The 23,707-nt window shown below is 45.9% G+C and overlaps 1 protein-coding gene across 10 annotated transcripts in view; it reads right to left on the reverse strand.

Annotated features, from left to right (window-relative positions):
- MARCHF8 (membrane associated ring-CH-type finger 8) overlaps window positions 1-21,806 on the reverse strand; it is a 99,549-nt gene extending 77,743 nt beyond the window's left edge. For 5 of the 10 annotated variants that reach the window (XM_080401620.1, XM_080401621.1, XM_080401619.1 and 2 more), the window contains exon 1: window positions 21,489-21,645. The gene's annotated coding sequence lies outside the window, so the exon portion shown is untranslated. The other 5 variants (XM_080401627.1, XM_080401625.1, XM_080401626.1 and 2 more) reach the window with 4 other exon arrangements.
- Between the last annotated feature and the right edge of the window lie 1,901 nt (window positions 21,807-23,707).

Here is a 23,707-nt window from a genome sequence, read left to right on the forward strand (position 1 = left end):
TTGGAGATATACCTGCTCTGATGTGGACTTATTTACAGCCACAGATGCCTCAAGGTGTCCTGCTCTCACATGGACTCATCCACAGGTCACAGTCCCTTCGACTCAAGTTCACACTGGAGTTCCAGCCTGTCCAGTACAGCAGCACAGGAACAGCAGCAGTGCCCTGGCCATCTGCCAGCCCAGGCGCATCACCATTCCTGTTATCAAAATGTTCCCAGGCACAGCAGAGCAAGATGATAAGCAGTAGAGTAAGCAGCAAAAGCAAAAAGCAGCCACTAATGACCACTAGACTCTAACAAACAGTAAGGTAAGCAAGCCCCATGGCAAGCACAGATACTGCCCTTTAGTAGCTTAACAGCAATAACAGCTATACATTTGATCTAGCACATTCCAATCAAATCTGCTGTTACCTTGAACCCTTCGAGCCCCACGTTGGGCACCAAAAATGACTGTCGCACGTTATCCCCAGCCAGTAACTAAGTACCATGGAGCGGCTCACTCACTCCTCCCACAGTGGGATGGAAGAGAGAATCAGAAGACTAAAAGTGAGAAAACTCATGAGTCGAGACAGAGACACTTTAATAGGTAAAGCAAAAGCTGTGTGCACAATAAAGCAAAACAAGGAATTCATCCAGCACTTCCCATGGGCAGGCGGGTGTTCAGCCATCCCCAGGAAAGCCGGGCTCCATCACGCGTAACAGTTACTTGGGAAGACAAATGCTGGAATGCTGAACGTCCCCCTCTTCCTTCTTCCCCCAGCTTTATATGCCGAGCGTGATGTCCCATGGTATGGAATATCCCTTTGGCCAGTTCAGGTCAGCTGTCCTGGCTGTGTCCCCTCCCCATTCCTTGTGCCCCTCCAGCCTTCTCGCTGGCAGGGCCTGAGAAACGGAAAAGTCCTTGACTTGGTACAAACGTTACCCAGCAACAACCAAACCCATCCCTGCGCTATTCACACCGCTCACAGCAAATCCAAAACAGCACTGCACCAGCTAGTAAGAAGAAAATTATCCCAGCTGAAACCAGGACACGTGGTCAGGATTTATATTACTTCCATAGGTGTTAAGATGGCACATCATAAAGCATGCATGAAAGCTTTGAAGGCAATGCCTGCAAAACTTCTAGGTACCGTATTTTAAAAATAAACTACATTTATATGCATAAACAAGCAACAACAAGGACACTTCCTTAATGGAGGACAGAGGGAAATATGGGACTTACCAGCACTATTGAATCTCAGCATAAAGAGAAAACACAGAACCTCCCTGGGTTCTCCACACACCTGTTCAGCTGCATCTCTAAAGGAGTCAGGCTAGAGGAGAGATCAATGTGGGCTGAGACAGGAATATCAAAACACAATAAACAAGGCAGAAAAGGAAGGTATTTTCCCAAGAAAATATAAGGAAATGAAGTCCAGAAAACATCAAGCTCCAAGGAAAATATGCAAAGTAACATGTTCTGTGCTACTGTCAGCAATAGCTGAGCCAAGGAGAAGAAGACGTACCCTGGTCTGTATCCCCCTCAAAAATGGTTCTGGGCTTGCAGGCAAGGACATGTTACTACCATAAAGAGAACAAGGAAAATTATTAGAAAACACAGTTAAACACCTCTCATGATGACAAACAAGTCAAACCAGTTTTTCTACTGGCACTTTGAGGATAGCATGTGTTAAAAGTTCTTTGAAAGAGCTCAAGCAGCAGATACCCAATTCAAAGATGATGTGAAACAGCCCTCCTCTGGTAAAGGAGCCTGGCAGATGCTCTAATAAAGCCTGCCTTTGTTCAAGGGTGGCTTAAAAAAAGCTCTAAACTTAACCCAGATGCCACTCTACAGCATCCCCAATCTGGAAGGTCCGTAACAACGCACACACTCCAAGCCTGTCCGTATCAACTTGAAGCACATTAACTCCACAGCGCTAATTAAAGGATAAAAATTACACGGCTCAACGGACCACCTGCAATACCAAGTACAGACAGACAAGGATGCCAGAAAGCAATGCCACTCAACATAAAGCAAGTTATGACAAGCTCCACCGGACGTTTTCCACACCTAAATTAGCACCACGTGCTCCTCAATCCAGGGGTGAGGAGCTGGGCACCTGTGTAGAGGGATCCCAGCTTCAAGCACATAGAGGTAGGGGCCTGCTAAAAAAGCGCTCAGGGAATAAATGCTAAGGCAAAGGAACTGCTCCTAGACATTCCCTTCTCTTCAGGATTCCAGTGAGATGTTCAGGCCGTCCCTCACACAAAGTGAGGGTTCCTCATGACTATAGCACCTCCACCGAACAGCTGAGCACACCTGCCCAGGAGGTGGCAGATAAGGGCTCAGCTTCCTCCTCCCTTGTGTGTCGTTTATAAACCACACAGGCAAGGCAAGTCCGAGGATCGCCAGTGCAGATGCTGTTCTGTTCACAGAAGAAGGACTTTCCAGCTCCTTTTTGCCTGGAAAACTGAAGCAATCATGGGATGGCAGAATAGGAGAGAGAGGGTATGTGCACCAGCCAGGTCCCATAGGCAAGGCAGTCATCTGCCTCTGAAGGAGGGACCCTATTCTCCTCCCACCCCTATGGCTGTTCACATACTATTCACTAGAGAAAAATACTTAAACAAAACCTCTCTTAGGAGTTTGGGCATTCAGCAAACTATAATAAAAGTTAAGCTTGTTTTCATAGCTGGACTATTTAGAGATTTCTTTACTGATGCTGCCAACAGCCAATAAGCCACAGACTACTGCTCTTTTCCAGGGAGGTTTTCTGCAAACCTGGCTGGGGAGCATGGGAATACCATACAATGGACAACCTGAAGCTCTACTGTTCCCCTTATTTATAGCCACATTGGTTCCTGCAAAATGGATTCTAGCCATACTGCCATTATGGAGAGTCTTCAGAAACCAACACCATTTCAAAAGACAATAGAAGTCAAAATCCTGTCCTCAGAACCCACAGGAGATCTTAGTTCAGTGGATCTAAGATCTCATCCACCCAACTAGTCCAGTTTTGCTTTCTCATGGCAGGCAAAACAGTAACTAAAAATGCCAGCAGGCAGCTGGAACCACATCAGCTGGGTCCTCATTACATTGCTGTAACCATGAAGCTGCAGCAAGAACAGTCAGATTCAAAGGAAACAAGACAGAGGCTCCGAAGGCAGCCAACAAGAACTGAAAACGGAAGAAAAAGCATGCACATGACTTGGGCCTGGTGGCTGGGGCATTCCCCTGAGCAGTGGATCTCCTGACAGCAACAGAAGCAGATAATTAGGTTCCCCTGGGTTATCAGCATTAAGTACATGAAAAGGGACAACTAGCAACAGCAGGTAACCTCACTATAACAGAAGCAGGTGGGCGACCACTTGAAACCCCACTTCCATAATCCACCCCATCAGGACCTCAGTTTCCCAAGTGACAAAACATGAACGTAACTCAGCCGTGAAACAAACCTAACAGTCTGTAAATCGCCAGATTGTTAAGTGAGAAGTGCCACTGGAAGGATGCAGGTGGAGGAAGCTGTTCTGTCATCCCTCACCTGCCACCCACTGCAGCTTCTCTGCCCATTAGGTATTCCAAAATAAAGGCTGAAGTGCTCTTTGACAAAAATTCTCAGCTAGACAAGGGCAAGTTAGCACAAATCATGGTTTCATGTCTATGGTTTGGTATCTACCAGAATCTAAAATCATGCAGTATGAACTGCAGATTTTACTAGGTCATTTACACTTCAGAAAGTCCACCGTATTCCCTTGCTACATGGCATATGCTGGAGAACTTCAGCAGAAGCTCTGGAGCTGTAGTGGCACTGGCTGCAGATGTACGCAGGCCTTTCCAAAAGAAAAGCATCCTGAGGATGTATGTAGGTGTGTACACATGCTCTGCATTACTCACAGCAGGGGGAAAAAAAGGTAGCAGTCAAACATGTCAGTTGTTTTCCTATTTAAAGTACTATAAGTACTCTGGATTATAAAAGAATCTGTCTTTACATGCATGAAGGATAAACCCTGGAACCTGAGGCAGCGGCAGGATGATAGCTGCTAACAGAAAGGAACTGGAAGGAATTTCACCTCTGAGTCATTCTGGTCTGCCCCAAGGCTTCTTACACTTTTCTTCAACACCCCTAGCCCCCTTTAATGAGAGTGAGCTGCACTCATAGGTCAATGGTCTGATAATCAGTTGCAGGGTGAGCAGGTTAAAAATAACAACAGATTGTTGCTGCCCAGATAATCCAGACACTGCAGCGCTGTGCGCTGCCGTGACATCCTGCCATGGAATGGATGCAGCCTGTGGACTTCGGGAGTCCTATAGCTGCAGGCTGGGAAGTGCTGCCTTAAGGCTTTGTGGATTGTTGTGGTGAACTCTGGTCTTCTGAAACTTCCCCTCTGTGCATCATGAAGCCTGACCAACCCAAACAAGAACAGAAACCTGCTGAAGAAACCTCTGACTGCTGCTAGATGGTGTAACATCTTCATCAGCTGGCTTACCTTCTCCTAGTGAGACTTGAAATAATCTATTAATGCAGATTTGGACTCTGTTTTTCTTCTGGAGGTCTTGATGTGAAATCTCAAAAACCCCTAAAAAAAAGTAATTTGGTTTTGGGTTTTTTGGTGTTTGTTGTTCTGAAGGTAACAGAAGCCTTCATCCAGTGACCTCAATAGTACCTGTGTGCATCTTAACTTTTCTTGCCTACCCTGACATTTCAGTTGCATATAGCTTATGCCTACTTCCTGTACGCTACATTTCCCATATTTGCAAATATTTCCAATCCTATTAACTTGTGTTGGCTCCAGTTTGAAGCTTTTATTTGTTTTATTTTGAGCTTGTCCGGACTCCTGCCCTACTAATGTAGCTTACATAATTCTTTTCTAGAGATGACAGATGTGCATTTTCAAAAAGAGGATCCTGCATCTGCGTTTCGTTTTCTTTTACTGTAGCTTAATCAGTACTTTGTTAACAGCATTATTTAGGAGATGTTATCAACCCTCATGCACTTCACATGCATTTGTTAACTTGACAAACACATCTAATCAAGGAAGCTTAAGGGAGAGAAACTAGCACTTCTTTCCCTACAGTAACTTTCACATTTCAGGGTTAGTACAATGCTGTAAGTGAAAAGAACCGTTGTTCTAAGACCAGGCAGATATAATTCTGGATTATTGCTATTTATAGCTATGCCACTGCCCATATATCATGCATTGTTTAGTAGCTCAGCTGCAACTTCTCTCTTCATTATCTCAGTTCCTCCTTTCCTCCACCTGCTAGTGTCCTAAAAATAATCTGCTTCCAGACTTAAAAACATTTTTCTTCTAATTTAATTAAAAAAAAAAAGTTATTATGAAGTTGAAATCAAAAGAAAAGCTTAGAAAGGGAACAAGAGATCCTTCTGCATGTTACTCATGTTCCCTTTGAAAGCTCCTCAATGTACAGGAATATATAGCTGTAGTCTACACACAGTGCATAGAGAAACAGAGGTGTGTACCAGCTCTGGCTGACTCCTTTCAAAATAAGAATATGATTGTTTTTACAAACATCATACAACTCGACAAGCAAGTTGTTACGCTACAGCATCAATAAATAGTGGTCCCAGAGCTCTTAACAACCCGCTCCCCTGATTTCACTGGAAGCTGAGCAGGATCTGCACCTCTGAAAAACTGATACCTTAAAATCTGTCCCCTTCAAATCAAATCAGCTGCTAAGTGCAATTACCAACTAGCTCAGTAGCATTCAGAAGAATAAGGGTGTCACTTCCTCTGTTCTGATAACAAAATAATACAATCATTAGAGTCCCATCCAAAAAAAAAAAATTATTTTTGCCTGCTTATGCTACTAATAGCAACTTAGCTGCATCAGAAGCATCAGCAATCATTCCTGATGTCCTGTGGAAAGAATAAAGCACCAGGTGGACTCCACACACAGAGGCAGAAAGCTTCTGCTACAGAGGCAAAACTTCAACTACATCAGCGGTCTGCTAGGTAACACACATTTTTAAGTACTCTCCTTGTATATTTGTTGATGAAAGTCTGTAATAACATCAGCAATAGTCCCTGGAACAGTCTCTAACTGTAACAAGCAAAAAAATAAACAGGTAATGCAGAAGTTTCAGTCTCTGCACTGGGAAGCCCTAATGGTGGGGGCCTGGAAGAGGTCAACAGCCAGGGCTGCCGTTTTCTCAGCCAGCAAATTGCTCTACCTCCTCCACTGCATTTTCAAAGCCATTTGTAAAGAGGGTACCACTTGTACTTTCGCCTACATAATCACCATTTCACTTCATCCCTTCACATTAAACATATCCTCCTGCCCCGAGGAGCCTCCAAGCAGACCAGGTCTAGCCCATGAATCACACTGCAAGCTGTGAGCCTTCACAGCCATGCTGCAGGCAAGATGCTGTGTCACAGCATGTATGGGACTTGCCTTGCTATCACTCCTAGCTACGATCACATCAAGTCTCATAACAAGCAGAGACTGACTTCCTGAGAAATTAATGCCTCCCTCCAGAAGAGGCATTCTTCCCTCCAACTTGGCACTGAAGCCACCCTGCAGAGCAAAAGGCTGTCTTAATAACATCGCTCAAATTACATTTTCCTTAAAGATAGGGATGATGACTTGCTTCTTCATAATACTCATCAGATAACAACATGCCACAGTACCATCCCTATTGCTACAGTTTTTCAGAAAAGCTGGTTTTCCTTCTTCATTACTTGTTCAAAAGCATTGCATAGCAGTAGCCTACATGGATTCCATCACAGTCTGCACACTGGTGATGCAATGGTCATACACCTTTTCTTTGGTAACTCACAGAAATGGTTAGAGAGAGAAGTAGGTAAGGTTTCATACAATTTGAAATTTGTAAAGGAAAACCAAAAAAAGGTCAGATTACTGTGAACACAGGTTTGGGAATGGCACACTAAGATTGCCACAGTTGGTCCCCTGCAATTACAGATCACCCTGCAACCAGTGCAGAAGGGTCCACAGTACACCCACTGGATATAAAAAAACCACTCCCCTCCCTCCTACTCATAAGCAAAAGCCAAACCAGGAAAGACATCAAGTGATATCAAGGACAAGGCAACACCCCAGATCTCCAGAATAACAGCAGATCTATTGGGAAAAATGCCCACGTGATCATTATGACTTGGCAAAGCACTCCATATGACAATTGATGGTCTTTAAAATAAAATAAAATGTTAGTGAAGATTATAATCAAATGGAAAGATGGACATGCTAATACATGTATAGACCAGTGAAAGAAATCTGCATTAACATGCAGGCAAATTTCTAGCCCAGTACACAAGTCCACACGATATAATGTAACATGTATGAGTAATTTATGATTACTTTCCATTCTCTACTATACTCTTTTTGAGGTTCATGAAATCCAGCAAAAAACTGCTCTGTATTTTTATCTTCAAAATTAACAAAACTATTAAAAGCAAATGCATAAATTTACATTGAAGACAATGAAAGCCTGTGTTTCTCAAACAGTATAAATATTTACAATGCAAGATAGTGATGAAACAAAACAATCTTGTCATTGTTTAGCAAGGACATTGCTTACATTCTGTATTGTACACAGATAATGATGCATTTTTAGGAAAATCCTGTGGTACATCACTTATTTTCCATTACATCAGAGCCTAACAGTTGTAAAGGCCATTTATGTACAACAGGCACCTACGCAACATTCTTCACTTTTGTTTAACTGCTACCAGGCAAAACACTCCTCTTAAGCCAGAGTAAAAAGAATATACTATTGACTGTATGATTCTGTGTTTTGAAGAAGTATGAAATCATTTCTTCTTTGCCTGTGGGTGAATAAGAAATTTCCAAAGTGGTGCATGTAAGAATATATTTCTTTTGAATGATTTACGAGTTAAATGCCAAGTAACTCTTTATTTACCGGTTTAAGTTACAGCGTATCTTTGCTCTGGAAGTCTTAATAAACTCTTGACTTCTGAATCATTATGACAAATGTTTAAACTCTTTCTGAGGAAATTGCTACAAGCCACATTCATTAGGACGATGAAATTGGAGCACCCAAATCCAGTGTCTTCAGAAGTTCAAGTATAGAGTAAAAGGGGCAATGTGCCAAGCATCCTATACCTGATGCTTTCACAAACTTGCATGACATGAGTTAATTATGTTTCCAACCGTAATTTCCCACATTTTAAAGCAAACTGAACCTTGGCTGCAAAGCTAGCTATGAAGTAATTTGCTATCCCCATAAAATTTAAAAGTTCAAATTTTAAATACAGGCGAATACTGTAGTCATTGAAGTAAAATACATTTTGGTGACACCTCTTTATCAGGAAGTATGTTCAGGCATAGCATGCCTACTTTATGGGGGGTTTTTTGTTTCCATCTTTTTCCATGCCGATACCTTCTCTATATATTTGCCAATGTCCAACAAGAACCCTCTCCCTAGAGGGCGAAGTGGGAAGGACCAGTAGCGCCAACTGCACAAGAGCTTGTGCTCCAGGCAGAATAACCAGCTGGGGGTGTCCACAGCCCCCTAGACATAAATGCTCATTTTTTATTTTATTTCAAATATCACCAATACAGAGGTGTGCTCGCTGGCTGCAGTTCAGGAAGGCAAATAATTTAAGTTCTTCAGTTTAGTTACCTCTGTGCAATGGAAGGATAACAGTACTTCCACTTCCCCACTCCAGGCTGTTTGGGCTGTACAGATAGCTTCTGTGGGGGATAGTACTGTTCCTTACCATGGCAATGTACGGTACCTGGTACAACCAAGAGCACAGGCTGAAGTGATACAGTAAGACAAGCAATCAGAGCAGTAAACATCTGAGTCACTCCTTCAGCTTCAACCTGCATCCTCACCAAAACCAGACCCTGACTGGCGACAGTTGCTAGCCAGACAAACATGGTATTTCTTATCAATTTCAACATGGAAATTATGCTAGAAGAGCTTAAGAACCTATGTGTCACAGCATTATCATTACAAAGTACAGCTGCATAAAGCCTACAGACAGAGCCCAGGTCTGTGAACAGAATTAATTCCCCTCTAGTGCCAGAACAAGACAGCCTCTTCCAGCTGCAACTTGGTATCATGGGACACGTTGCACAGTTACAATGGCTGCATGTGCTCTTCTTATCGCAACTGTCCCTGGTGTACTTTAAAGGCCAGGCAACCCATTTCACAGGGCTGACAAACTGCTGGGCTGCCCTCATCCCAGCTCCCCACGCCACTGCTGACACCAACAAGCACTGGCAGCAGAGAAGCATCAGCATAGTTTCCCTTCATTAGGGAGTTATTTCATCCGAGGATGCTGGCACGTGTACGCTGTTCTGCCTGTCCTCCCCCCACAACAGTACTCCGTGCCACCCGAAAAGAAGGGACTGGCATTACTGAACCCCACAGACAAGGCACTCCTTACTATGGTCTGTAAAAGGCCATTCATTTCTACCATACCTAAAATAGCCACTGGATGCGATTGTGAGATGAATACACAACTGTGGATTCCTTTAAACTGCTGCCTTCTTACATGGACAAGAAACCAGTGTCCAGTGGTTACATCCTTACTCATTGTCCTTGTTCTCAGTTCAGTAATTAAGTGTTGACCCTTTCTGTCCCATCCAGTATTAGTCCTTTTGTTTCTACAAATATTTGGAAGTTTAAAGATTTTATGAGAAGTTTAGAGAAACAGCACAAAACTCCACCAATCCATTCCTATGCACTTGCAAGATCTATATACGATCCGATTAAATCAAATCCATCACAGCATTCTATCACCAGAACTGCAGCATTTCTGAAGTCTGTCTGTCTGTCAGCCTCTAGCTGCCCATTGCCAGTCACCCACAGCCAGCTACAGGAAGCTGCTAAGACAGAGTGAAACACCCAGGTACACAGAAATTGTGCCTGTTCATGAGAAACCCCATGAATTGCATACGTCTGTTGCTGCTGGAACGAGAGGCTTGCAGTGCTCTGCTGCCCTGCTCTTCAATAACTTCTAGTTTTTCCTCCAGCAGATGCTTCAAGCGATCTTTGAGTATCTGATAAGGGTGAGGAGAAGCCCATGCCATTAGAGAGCAACATGCTGTGAAGACAAAAGATGGCTTAGAAGGAGCCTGGTGATAGCTGGGGCAATACGGTGGAATGGATTCCAGGATGCTGTCATATATCCACAGGGCAAGGAAAAGAAGTTGGTAGGGGAACTTGTCCAAACAAAGAAAGGCTTAAAATAAAATTCAGGATCATGGCCACGTCACTGATACCAATTGACATGTCACATTTTTCAACCCAATCACATTTATTAGTGGCTTTTCTGTCTTCTCCCCTAACAGATGCTCTTTGCTTTAAATTAGTTTAGACAGGAGCCAGAGAGATGAGCCAAGTGTGCTAAACAAGGCCCATGTAATCCTGGTATTGTAAAATCTGAAACATTAATGAAGGCAAAATTTGGAAGGAACAGCAGTTTCTATCAGGTACCTGCTGAAATTAAAGGCAAGAAGAAAAAAAAATTTTAGAAGCTAAAATCTCATCAGTCCTGGAGGAAAACATACTCCTGGAAAGAGGGGGAGCATCGAACCTGTCGAGGCCACATCAGAATTTTGCATCAACTGCATTCAGAGCTGCAGTGAGATAAACCCACCTGACCCCACCCTGTTCTCCTTTACATTTTCCAGGACCCACATCTGCTGATCATGTGGTTTCCTTCTCTAAGTAGTTACAATTACAGTAACATTCAGGGACATTTGCTCTTCCACAGAGCAGATAAAAAAATTACTACTACTACAGACAAATAATTTGAATGTCTGCTGAATTAGGCTAATGGAGAGATAAGGACATATTTCTTTATTAACCATTTTAAAATGGCAAATGCAATATTTTTTTTGATTGAAAAAAGAAAACTACTTCCTATTCCAAATGCAACAGATGCTAGAAAATCCAAGATAAAATCTCCTGTTTTCTGCTTGCTTAAAACAGTTGGCATGTTCCACTCCAGAGACAGTCCCATCTTTGGCACAGGCTCCCACACACGGGCTGTACAGCAGCATCAAGATGGTCATAAAGTATTTAAAGATGAAGGATATGAATTCAGCTATTTTTGAAGTGACAGGAATCCATAAGTGACCAAAACACTGCTGCTTTCTCCTTGGAGGACCAAATCAGTCCCTTCAGTCTCTGGGTGTTAGAGGAAGAAGCAGCACTGTACTTAGGAACAGGCATGGTCTCCTCTGTGTCACAAGTGCCTGACACCACCCTTCTCCATCAGCCATGCTCTCTCTGAACAGGCGTAAAGCCTTGGTCTTGGAGCAAGTTACACTTCTTGTTTTACAGGGACATGTGCTATTCAGGGAACGGTATTACCTGGTGATGGCAAAGGCTCCCATTACCATCCTCTGTTGAAGAAGTCATTTGGTACAACCTGACATCACCTATATTTCCTGCAGAGTTAACACAAGTTTCACAGCTCAGCAAGGCCAGCTGATCTCTTACTGCCCCATCACAGACAGCAGTAGCCATCTGACTTAGACATGAAACTAGAAAGAGTGTAAAAAAGTATTCAGACCCCAATCTTTGGAAACGTTAAATATCTCAGCTGAAAAGCCTCCCTCTTCCTTGTTGGGCTGCTTCTGCAGCAAAGCCAGACAGTCGTCTTACGATGCTCAACCAATGTTACCTGACAGCTTCAAGCAGGAAACAACAACATAACACCTGTCAATGTTTGTTTCTGTGCTCATGGATTGGGTTTTTTTTGGGCTGTGTGTTGGGTTTTTTTTGTTGTTTTTTTTTAAAGAAACCAAAAATTTCTCTAGGAAGATGCCCACCAAGGAGGGTGGGCATCTTCTCTGCCAAAAAAAACCCAACAAAAAACAACACCACACTACTGGCAAAACTGCACCCTACAGCATTTAGCTGGGGCAAAGACTCAGCATAAATCCAGTGCAGAGTCAGTACCATCACCCTTACAGCACCTAGTCTCCCCCCAAAATTCCCTTCCAAAACGTTGATTCTGCCCAGTCTTTCCTGAATGGCAAAACAGAGATAGCACTACAGTCTCTGATCTTGCCCTATCTGCAGGTTATGAATTAGTTATGAATATTAGTTATGAACACTTCTCTAATTAGAGATTAACTGTGGAATTAGAGGGTGGATTATTTTTAGCAATCATCTGATTGAGCCGGAGCTGCAGTCAGTTGTAAATTACTCGCTGCTTTTTCTATGACTACATTTTACACACCAACTTCCAATGCAACATTCAGTATCTCTTCAAAAGCTGTAATCTATCAGTCATCTTTGCAATGAAGAAAGAGGAACCAGCTATCATACAGCTGAGAATAGACTTCTTAAGTTCTTCAGTTTCTCAAAGTCTAGAAAGAATGGCAAGGGAGATGAAGAGGTCTGTAAAGGTACAGCTGCCTTCACACACCAGTGGTGAAGACACAAGCTTGAGTAACCTATCCCTTTGACAGCTGTCATGTTGGAGTGGCATCTCTTATAGAAGGAGTCAGAGAAGGTGCAGTGACAGCATACTGTGCTGGTTTGTTGCTCATCAGGTTAAAGCATGACAGCCTGCCAGTGATTTTCTTTTCTTGGCACATTCCAATAAAGGAAGAAGAAAGGGTTCACGGAAGAAAGGCTCATCTCAGACACTTGCCAACTCTCCTCAACTCACAGGGGTTGCTGGAGACTGAGGATAAAGAGCATCTCAGAGAAGCAGGTCTGTGCTGTTGTATGTCCGTGTTACTGGCCTCGGTGCAACATGCAGTGTACAGTCAAGCTGCTTTCTACTCCCATCCCCTACTGACAAGAATTACTTTCAGATGTGAAACCCAACAGTTTCCTCATCTTAGTAAATTCCCCATTCCTGGCTCAGGTGTCTCTCATATGCATTAGTTAGATTACATCAACCACAAAGACCTGTCCATGAGCCACACAGGATACAGCTCAAAGGAGGCCAGTCAGAGATTGGATCATCAGCTGTCTTGAGTTTCTCCTCCCTTAATTCACAGAAGCAGCAATTCAGACTGTGTGACAAGGGATAAATATATGCTTTGTGGGGTCATGTGGAAGGGAGGTAATACCACAGCACCAAGATGCAACTGGCAAATGTACCTTCCCGGAGCAGAGCATCCACCCTGGTGCAGAACCATCCCTGCAGCTTCCTCCCACAACCCCTGTACCTGGCATGGCCAGGAAAGACAGGCTAAGCCAAACCCATGCAGGTCTTAAACTGAAGAGCCTAAATACAACAGCTACGGAAAACCCGAAAAGGCAGCTGGCAAGCAGTCAAGCAGCATCTTAACCAACAGGATGCCTGCAGGGCACCACAGCCCTACCAAGTCGGCGCAAAGCACCTGCAGCACAGCAGTGAGAACATGTTGACTGAGAAACTTCCCAGTAGGCATTCAAAGATGGAAAAGAAAGACTGAACAAGTGTCCCAGCTGACAAGTAGAGCTCAAGTACACAGAGAAAGCAAACAACCGTAACAAACGTCTAACAGACACAACGGAAGATCACAGCCAAGAATAAAATGCATGATGTACCTAATTCCCTTTCCATATAAAGAACTGACCCTGACTCAGCTTCCTTGCTCTCAGGCGGCCGGACCACGCAATGCTATGCTTGCTTATTGTCAGGGTATCACTAACAAAGGAAAATGAGTGAGAAATCTAATCTTGAATCAAACGTGTTCAACAGCAACTGAGCTGGGATCCTTGCCTTGTGGTTGGAGAAACTGATACCAACATCACTAGCGAATAAAAGCCTAGGTCTGGTGCAGAGAGAAGCACCTCAGGGTCCGCAGAACACCAAATGCTGACCATGGGAGACTCTGATCCTGGGAAAAAGAAAATCACCAAATGACTACAAAGCGTGTATCTGACTTATCCCACTGCATTTGGTATGTATGTAGGTAGAGGAGATACTCCACTACATGCATCTCTGATACAGCTTTCTGAGCAGGGGTAAAAAAGCAAGGAGCACTTAGGCAACCCCTGGTACAAGGCACAGGGCTCTGGCAGAGCCATGTAGCGCTGCTCTGAATGCACAGCTTTGAAGCTGCATTTCTAATCTATCACTTGCAATCACCTGTAATCTGTCACACACCAGTAGGGAAGACTTGCTTTGCTAGAAACAAAGCCACACATTTTGTTTAAGACAGTAATCAGATGGATCAAGTAAGGTCAAAGAAGAATTTTGAACCTCTTGCCATTTGGAAAATAAAACAGCGTTGCAAACCCCAGTTTCTCAATGATTTGCCTGCAAAACATCACACAGCAGTTTTCCTGCACTCCCAAGAAGGCTCATAAAAAGAATCTCATCTCAGTCCTTGGGAGCTGCAGAGCTCCACAGGTGTACCAGAGCAGGACTCCTCATACACCTGCCAAAGCATGTAGCAGCTTGTACAGAACGTGGAGACTTTTCAAGCCCTGCAATTTTGTGATGAAAGAAACTTGGTGAATATTTCTGCAACATCTGAAAGCGTTAACTCTAGCAGTCTCAGTCAGAAGTTATCCTCCCTGGATAACCCTTAGGAGGAAGGGTACAAAACAGCTGAACATGCTGTCACAGCAATCACAGAAACAAATACCCAGCTCATGCAAAGGAACTGCTAAAAGGCAACATATAAAGTTATCATGCCAAAATCAACGAGGTATTTCAAGGCTACAGTGTTAACACACTGCATAAGAACACTGATGCATTTAGAAGGCTGAAATTTGATCTTGTTTTTATTAGCTTCTGCTTTGTTATGCCAAGAGCAAAGTTAAAATGCCCTTCCATCTTTAATCAAACACGCTATTTTTTTTTTGTTAGCTCCCAAGATCAAGCCAACCTGACAATACTCCTGTAATTTTACAAGGGAATCTCTCCTCCCTCCACCCCCTTATGTTATCAAACATTAATTTTGTGAAGAGCCTGCTGCACTGTGCCAGCTCTAATTTAGTAGCAATATTTAACCTTTTCCCTTCAGCTCTCAGAAGGCCTGGCAATGGAAGAAGGCCATCTCATGGGCAGACTGATTAGCACAGACTGATTTCCTACAGTTTGGCGTCCTGTGATAGCAGGCTTTGTAAGGGCCACTACCCACATGAACCATCCTGGGTTTAAAAAAGTGCTTTCTCCACGGGCTTGGGCGCGGAGCGAGGCTGCAGCTCCAGGCCATGACACTGCAATTTACAGTCCCTTCTTCCTGTGACGTCTAAATATTTGACATTTAGCCAACAGGTTCAGAAGTTACTTGCAGCGTGATTGCATAAGCCCACTTCCCCTTGGAAAGTTGAGCAAAAAAATTGTATTTTTTTTTTAAATCCAAGAACCTTGCAAAAAACGTGATACAGACAACAACTGAGTTGCAGGAAACTAAGGTGCATAGGTGAGGTAGCTTAAACCAAAAAACAGAGGCCAGAAGCACGAACAAGACTCAGATTTCCCGTCTCTCACAACAAACCTTCAGCTGCCACCGAACTTCCTCTTCTCTTCAGAGCTAAGCAGCTTGCTTCTTTTTCTCTTTGCAGCAAGGACTTAGTGCAGTAAGCGTTTATGCTGTTTGGTATAGGCAAACCCTCTCATCTAGAGATCATTTGCAATGCCAAAGAGCAGCAGCTCCTCTGCAAGCCTTCAGTCTACTTGTTTTTTTCTGTTTTGTATGCAAATACGCACACACACACATTTTATACAAGCAGCTTCAATGTAAACGATCGGTCTCAGATTGTGCTTCAGAAAAAACACTGACAACTGTCCTTTCTTGTCCTGGCACTTACAGTTCAGATTTGGCAGGCAAGCTCTATGTGAAAACGACACTGAAAGCTATGGTGACAATAATCACGTTTTAACAGATGTTTTGGATGCAGAACTACCAGGGAAACTCACTTCATTTACCGGAAACAAGGAAAAACCAAACCCTACTGTTAACTTCAGAAAGAGCAGATTGCTCCCGTGTGTATTTTCCTCTCTGTCATCACCTATGGTAAACTATTACCTAGTGCTCTTCACATTGCTCTGGTATGTCAGACTTCACCAGGCTTATTAAGAACCAAAAAGCCACGGCCAACTTTCACTTTCTATCTATTGTAGCAGAGTTCATTATGCTGTTAAGTGCCAAGTCCCTTAAGAGTGGTTTGCTGAAGGAGACCAGGGGAAACCGGTGAGAAGGGGACAAAACCCACACTCAAACAGGGCAAGAGGCAGCATTTGCAAAAGCTCTTGCTATAATGTGGCCCATGTTATGAAAGCATGGCAGAGCCCCATATTGCATCACTCCCTGTATTTCAATCCATCAATCTTCCCATAAATATATATATACACACACAGAAAAAGAAATATATATGCACACACCGAAATATGCCACATTTTCCATTAGCCTTCCTCTTCTGATTGTATGCTCATAGTTACAAGAGATTGCAACAAGGACTGGACTAGTAGTGAATCACCCTCAACAGCACACTACACACTACACTTTTACAACTAGAAATAGAGGGATCAGAGAGATTAATCCTCTCTGTCCTGGATGACATGAGGAGCCAGTGACAGTGAAAGCAAATATAAATAGGCAGAGAAGGGGCTCTGTCTTTCTGCAGTTCCCTTTGGTTTTGAAGGAGGCTTACCCACCAACAGATACCTTAAGAGGTTGTTATGAATGAAATTAAGCAAAGGCATCCTTTTTATAAGCCCTGCAGTAAGTGGGAGAGGAGGAGCTTTCATTAATAATTCCTGTGACACCGCCTTCCCTCTTCCAGAAAGTTAAAGGCCGGGCTCAGCCCCACTGCAAAGAGAAGCACTGATGGAGGCAAGATTGAGGAAGTATTCAGTCAGATATTTAATTAGTGCTATAGGGCAGGCTGTACGGAGTGAGTCGGTTGCTTAGTTGGGTAGTTAATACTACTCAAATGATCCTCTACAGGCAAAATTCACGCAAAAGCCATGTCTAGAAGTCAGAAACCTTTGGCGCTAGGAGTCATGGCAATACACGGACCCCCACTGCTGTCACCACACAGATTCTTGTGTAATAAGAAAGCGGAACTCAAACCCCAACTCTGGCGACAGGAGCAGAAGCACGTCCCCCCTCCTCAAGTGTCACCAATGGTGAAGAGTCATTAGCAGTAAGTCTGAGTGACAAATTATTCTGGTTATTAGAATCAGCAGATCAGACCCAGGGGAAGCCTACCTGTTTATTAACAAGTGGTGTTTTTTTCTGCAGATACTCTTCCTTGCAGGCTCAGTACACACAATAAAGAGGAACTGAAAGGCCTTTTAAAAATAAAGTACATTTGAGAGGAAGGGAGGGACAAAGGATTTGTAGGCTTGTTTTGAAAATTAGCAACTTTGTGTGTAACCTTGAACCCTTTTCTTTCTTTTTTTCTTGTTTTTTGTCAACCTAGATCCTTCTATCTTTCTTTCCTTCTCCTCTGGCTTATCCAAATGACCTCTTGATTCAAAGAGGAATGTTTATTGTCCTATGTCCAGGACATAACAGAAATTGAGCTACCTGCTCAAGGAAGAACAGCAGCGGGGAATATTTTATTCCTTGCAATGAATGTCTTATCCTTGATGGTGTGTAAACACATGATCTTACTGAAGCCATGGCCAAACTGGGGGGCAAACTCGCCCTCACTGGTTTTCAGTCACTGGTTAAATGACATTTCTAAATCCAATACCTGGTTTTCCACGGAGAAACTCTGGCACAGTTGTTCATGACCAGCCTCACCTGCAGATTGGACTGGTGACATGTATTCTGTCCTCCTGATGCCTTTCGAAGGACACAAAGAAACTTTAAGGGGCAGATATCAAGGCATACCTAACTGATAAATAGGAATTACCTACCCTCAAAGAATACAACATTTATATTCTATATTGATTCTGGCCACATATTCTGCAAGGTTTACAACTGGGATCCTTAAATGAGTCTCCAGTGATAAAGTGCTCATCTACTGGTTGACTTGATTTCATCAAACTATGGAAAATTTCAGCCACAATTTCTAGAATCTTTTAGTATTTTCCACTTATCCAATGTATACCTGGCATCAAAATTTCCAACACTGTTTTCAGTCAAGGTCAATCAACCATGACATCCTGCCAGGTCTCTGGTTAAACTAAAGCCGTGCTACCAAGCTCCCCTACTTGCTGGCAGGTATCAAAGGTGAACTCCAAAGAGGTTTTAATTTTTAAAAATAGAGAAGTAACAGTTATTTACATGTATCTTTGATCTAAAATGGCCCATAACTGATAACCAGCTGTGCACATAATAAAGGCCAGCCTTCCCCCTAGTCCCTGGGGAAAGAAGTTGCAAGCACTAGAAACTGCTAATGGTTGAGGTAACCTTTGCTGTTTGTGAACTGGCTGGCTGGCAATGATTTACATTTAAGAATAACGCAGCTCTTAAAGCACATCTTTAATTGCGAAAAGACTGTGCTTTCAAGGGCTCTTGTCCATTTACCTACCCCAGAATCAATAAGCACAATATAATCTGCTATTTGGGGTTTTAGTGCTTCACATGAATTAGTTACTTTGATAAAAGACCCCCAAAAATAGTGTGGGAAGCAGTGAGGAAGGTTCTGTTTTGGAAATGATGAGTTCTTTGGACAAGTGCTGTTTTCAGTAAAAGCCAGATAACAGAACTGGTAAAAATGGCCCTAACTTTGCGAAGAGGGTTTTGAGGACCTGGAGCTGTGAAGCTTCACAACAAAGTCCACCCAGCAAGTTTAATACCAACTCTGCTATGTCACAGCAAGCTTTCACCAAATCTTTGCAGTCAATGCACAAGTCAGCAAAATAGAAGTCACATTAAGTCCTGCACGGGTTCTGCCTCACTATGGGAACTAATACAGTTTACGTGGCTCACTCAGCTCCTGCAGCAGCTAGCACTAGATGCACCAGAAGAAGAAATGGAGCAAGCACTGGACAGCTTGTTCCCCAGGAAGATTTCCCCTCTAATACCTTATGCCCTAAAAGAGAAGTTTTTTCCAGACTTGAAGTTTTCCATTCCATATAGCCCTCTGCAGCTTTGGTATTCGCTGTCTGCCACATGCACACACAGTCCAAGCACAACAATGTCCAGGGCTCCTGCAAGCTCCTTCCTCCAAAGTCTGTTCATTTTTTAAAGCAGCCCAGCTACAGCCTCTTACAGAACACTAGTTAGATACTTCTACAGGATCAAGAGTCCCCTCATTTTTGGGGGAAGAAGGAAGGTCAGGACCAGAGCAAACTAAAATCAAATAACCCCCACCCCCAAACAACAGAAAAGAGACACTCCATTCCTGTTTTCATTTTTCCTGGCAAACGGCCATGCTCACTCCAGTCTTCACCATTTCTGAAGTTGGCTATGAGTCACATTAGGGCTGACTGCTTCCTAGATGTATGGCACGAAAGACCCATAACAGGAGACTCGTTTTTCTTAGGCATCAGAATCAATTCAGGACTTGCAAGAACCATCTACCTACCGCTCCTTCCCTGAGTGGCATTACTACTGCGAGCTGCCACACTCCTGCAATGATCTGCCTGCCTCACTAACACCAGCGTTTGGAAGACCAATAAGGAAATTAGGCTGGCAGAGAAGAGACTTCAGTATGTTATCCAAAGTATGTGTGACAGCCTCAGGAGCAGGGAAGACTGAGTCCTTTCACCCTTGAACATAGAAGAGTTGCTGGTCCAAAAGGTTAGACCTAAAACAACAGAAGTTTTATGTGTTGTTTTTTTTTTTAAATCTCATTGTGAAAACACATAGTTCACCTGGCATGCTAAATTAATCTATCCTTGTTAACACTTAAAAATGGGCAAAAGCAGCAAGGAAACAGGTGGATTTTCTAGCGCTGGAATCATAACTGGCTCATCTGGACACTCCACCAGTTCTGGCCCCATATCCCTACACTGAGTCATGAAACGGCTTGCCGCCTCTCTTCCAATACTACACCCCAGGCCAGAAAGCTGCTTTTCAACTAATTTTACCTCTACAAGCAAAACTGCTGACTAGGGCTAGGTGAAAGCCATGTTAAAAAAACAACAAAAAAAACCCAATACCGTAACTACAAATATTCAGTGAATTGTGAATTTTCTAACTTCACATCAGACTGTAACCCAAGTCACGCGAAGTCCCCAGCACAGGAGCAGTTGATCAGACTACTGAAGTCCTATCGGTTTCACCAACCGTAGCAGAATCAAGTTCTGGGGAATGTCTCACTTTCTCTGAGCAGCTAGGGCCTTGCTCAGGGCAGTCTGGTACCAAACCGTTTGGGCCACAGTTGAGAAGCTGTCAACACCCCTCAGCAGGTATTATCCTGGGTGCTGGGCCATACCCTTGAGCCAGGACCCTCGATGTTTCCATCTCCAGAGGCAGACTTAGCAGAACTTTGCATGAGTGGAAATCATCAGCATTGATAGGTTTCAAAGAAAACAACTTAGGTTTGATATATAAGCATTTTTCCAAGAATACTTCCGGAGTAGTGTCAGATGATGCTGAAGTTGATCCAGGGATAGCCCTAATCAACAAGTTTTCAGAGGAAGTAAGTTATTTCAGCAGCAAAAGTTCACAGAGTGCCGCTGCTTCAGCTAGTGTTACTGTCAGACCAGCAATCCTCTTACACACCCATCTTCCTTCCAAAATCTCCTTCCACCTTCACTCAAGCCCTACCTAAATGGTCCCTTCCATGCTTATGCTGCTGGGTTATTTCACAACTCTGCTGTGCCCTGCATCCAAGCCCTCTGCCAGCTGCAGCACCTGAGCCGTGTGTCCCCTTGCACTGCAGTCTGAAACAAACTGATTTTGCGTTGGCATATTAAAATCCTAACTTTGTTCGCACTTCCAGCATACTAAAATAGGAAAAAAAGCATTACACCTCAGGACAACTCGAGCATTACACTGCCAACTAGCTCCAGGAAGCACAAAGGGATTCCGACTATTTTCCAGTCTGCCGTTAAACTTCACAATTTCTTATGAACACGCTGCGACCAGCACACTCTGGTTAGCAGTTTTATCCCTGGCGTGTCTCCACTCCACATCGCAAAGCGAACGCAAATACGGGTGCTCCTCCACAGCGGAGACCCCGCGCAGCCCCGCGCCTCCCCCGCAGCCGGCCCGCTCCCGGCGCCAGGCGCACACGGACGGGCTGAGGCTGAGCAGACAAAGCCGGCGGAGGTGGGAAAGCCGCTTACAGCGCACTAGGTGCCGTTTCCCCGGCTCTCCGAGCAGCGGCTCCGCCCCGGCCGCCCCCGCCCCGCGGGCCGGCGACCGCGCTCCCTCCGGCCCCGGCCGACGCGTCACGCCGCTGCAGCCGGTCCCACGGGGCAGCCACGGGCCGGGCCGGGCCGCCCCCGCGCAGCCGCCTGTTGCTGCCGGCGCGGCTCCCGGCGGCGCCTCACCTGCGGGCGGGCGGGCCCGCCGCCAGACTCCCGGAGCCAGGTGGTGTCGCGGGGGCGGGACAAGCGGCGACCGCAGGCACCGAGCGGCACCGCGGGCACCCCGCCCGGGCCACCTCCGCCGCACGGCCTCGCTCCCCGCGGCGGCGGCCCCGGCCTCCCCTCGCCGGAGGAAGCGGCGGCGGCCCACCCTACCTTGGTGCCCCGCGCAGGGCCCGGGCCGGCGGCTCCTCCTCCGGCTGCGGCGGCTGCTGCTGCCCATGCCCGGGGCCGGGAGGCGACGCGCCGTGGCGCCGGGGACCGGAAAGCTCCTGCCACGCCGGGACACCGCCGGCTCTCTCGCCCGGCTCCTGTTTACCTCGGCTCCCCGGCCGGCCGGGCTGCCTGTCAGCGCGCCGCCCCGCCCCGGCCCGCCCCCGCCGCCATGGCCCGGAGGAGGACGGGGAAGCGAGGCGCGGCGCCGGGGACGCGGCTCCCTCCGGCGGGGAGTGCTCCGGTGGCCAGGGCCCGGCCCGGCCCCCTCCCGGCCCAGCTTGGCCGGCGGGCGGGCGCGCAGCCGCAGCCGCCCCTCCGCCCGGCACCTTCCCCCCGAAGCGCGGGGACGCGGCACGATGCAGGCGGGGCAGGCAGGGCCGGCCGCTTACCGGGAGCCGCAAGGAGAAAACCCCCAGCGAAGCGGGTGCCCTCCAGCTGTCCCGAGTTCTGCTCTCGCCCATACACACCTTACAGTCCTGCCGTGAACAGTGACGCTAATGCCATTTCCGAGGGGAAAACGGCTTGCCCTTTACAAGAATTAGAAGAAAATGGCTAAACTAACTTCATAAGGTGCCATTTAACTTTCTTAAAATGTATGTATGCTGTAAGCCTGAAGATGGCTCACAGCCACTCTCATGAAGTGTTTTTTATTAGTGATTCACCTGCCTGTATTGGTTTATCAGCAGAAGACCACAGAATCATAGAATCAATTAGGATGGAAAAAGGCTTCCAAGACCATCAAGTCTAACTGTTCACCCAGGACTGCCAAGGCCATCACTAAGCCATGTCCCTAACCACTGCACCTACCCATTCTTTAAACACCTCCAAGGATGGTGATTCCACCACATCCCTGGGCAGCCTGGTCCAATGCTTCACCACCCTTTCAGTGAAGAAAGTTTTCCTAATACACAACCTAAACCTCCCCTGGCAGAACTTGAGGCCGTTTCCTCCTGTCTGTCCCTTGTTATCAGACAAGAGACCGACCCCCACCTGCCTACAGCCCCTTTCAGGCAGCTGTAGAGAGCAACAAGACGCCCCCTGAGTCTCTTCCTCTTCACCCCCAGCTCCCTCAGCTGCTCCTCATCAGACTTGTGCTCCAGACCCTTCCCCAGCTTTGTTGCCCTTCTCTGGACATGCTCCAGCACCTCAACAGCCCTCTTTGCAGTGAGGGGCCCAAACCTGAGCACAGTATTCGAGGTGCGGCCTCACCAGTGCCGGGTACAGGGGGACAGTCCCTGCCCTGGTCCTGCTGGCCACGCTGTTTCGGACACCAGCCAGGATGCTGTTGGCCTCCTTGGCCACCTGGGCACAGTGCTGGCCCATGCCCAGCCGGCCGTCAGCCAGCACCCCCAGGGCCTTCCCCGCCAGGCAGCTTCCCAGCCGCTCTGCCCCAGCCTGTGGGGCTGTGTGGGGCTGCTGTGACCCACGGGCAGGACCCGGCACTGAGCCTGGTTGAACCTCATACAATCGGCCTCGGCCCATGGGTCCAGCCTGTCCAGATCCCTCTGCAGCGCCTGCCTGCCCTCCAGCACGTCAACACTCCTGTCCAGCTTGGTGTCATCTGCAAACTTACTCAGGGGACACTCAATCTCCTCATCCAGATCATTGATAAAGATATTAAACAGAACTGGCCCCAGTACTGAGCCCTGGGGAACACCAGTAGTGACTGATCACTAGCTGGATATAACTCCATCTACTATCACTCTTTGGGATCAGCCATTCAACCAGCTTTTTACCCAGCACAGAGCACACCTGTCCAAGCCATGAGCAGGCAGTTTCTCCAGGAGAATGCTGTGGGAGATGGTGTCAAAGGCTTTACTAAGGTCCAGGTAGACAGCATCCACAGCCTTCCCCTCATCCCCTAGGCAGGCCATCATGTTGTAGAAGGAGATCAGGTTCAGCAAGGACCTGCCTTTCACAAACCCATCCTGGCTGGGCCTGATCCCTCAGCTGTCCTGCACGTGCCACGTGATGATGCTCAGAACAATCTGCTCCATCACCTTCCCTAGCACCGAGGTCAGGCTGACAGGCCTGTAGTTCCCCAGATCCTCTTTCCTGCCCTTTCTGTAGATGGGTGTCACATTGGCTAATGTCCAGTCTTCTGGGACCTCCCCAGTTAGCCAGGACTGTTGATAAATGATGGAGAGCGGCTTGGTGAG

This window comes from Falco punctatus (genome assembly GCF_963210335.1).
Source record: "Falco punctatus genome assembly, chromosome: 9".
Taxonomy (NCBI): domain Eukaryota; kingdom Metazoa; phylum Chordata; class Aves; order Falconiformes; family Falconidae; genus Falco; species Falco punctatus.